Genomic DNA, 832 nt, shown 5'->3' on the forward strand with positions numbered 1-832 from the left:
CAGTGGTGATATTCAGCGGGTTCGCACAGGTTCGGCCGAACCCGTTGTTAACATTTTCAAAGTTTTCCGAACCCGTTGTTAAACACACGTAACATTTCTCAGCGGTTTTGTTTCTTTTAAAAATATATTAAAATATACGTATTATACTCTGTAACACTACTAAACTAGAGCCTTATACCCCGTTCGCTATGTTCCTCTTGTACAGTACGCCGTTCGCATATAACCTCCATCGACCGTTTCAATCTTGACTGAAACGAGATTTAGGCTGCGTACACACTAGGCGTTTTTAAACGCGCGTTTTAAAGAACCAAGAGTTCTAGTAAAGCGCCCGAAAAATGCGCGTTTTAAGAAAAATCTATAAACGCGCGCTTGGCCAAAAGCGCGCGTTTGAGTGTGTACGCCTATGTAGAACTCTTGGTTCTTTAAAACGCGCGTTTAAAAACGCCTAGTGTGTACGCAGCCTAAATCTCGTTTCAGTCAAGATTGAAACGGTCGATGGAGGTTATATGCGAACGGCGTACTGTACAAGAGGAACATAGCGAACGGGGTATAAGGCTCTAGTTTAGTAGTGTTACAGAGTATAATACGTATATTTTAATATATTTTTAAAAGAAACAAAACCGCTGAGAAATGTTACGTGTGTTTAACAACGGGTTCGGAAAACTTTGAAAATGTTAACAACGGGTTCGGCCGAACCTGTGCGAACCCGCTGAATATCACCACTGTTTATATCCCTATAAATATAAGTATATAGGCCGAGGGGGGAGAAAAAAAACTCGACGAACGATAATATGTGATATATATCGTCATCGTCTCCTTTGCCGTTTGGATT

This window comes from Centruroides sculpturatus, unplaced genomic scaffold (genome assembly GCF_000671375.1).
Source record: "Centruroides sculpturatus isolate CEXI.00-Female unplaced genomic scaffold, Cexi_2.0 scaffold21, whole genome shotgun sequence".
Lineage (NCBI taxonomy): Eukaryota > Metazoa > Arthropoda > Arachnida > Scorpiones > Buthidae > Centruroides > Centruroides sculpturatus.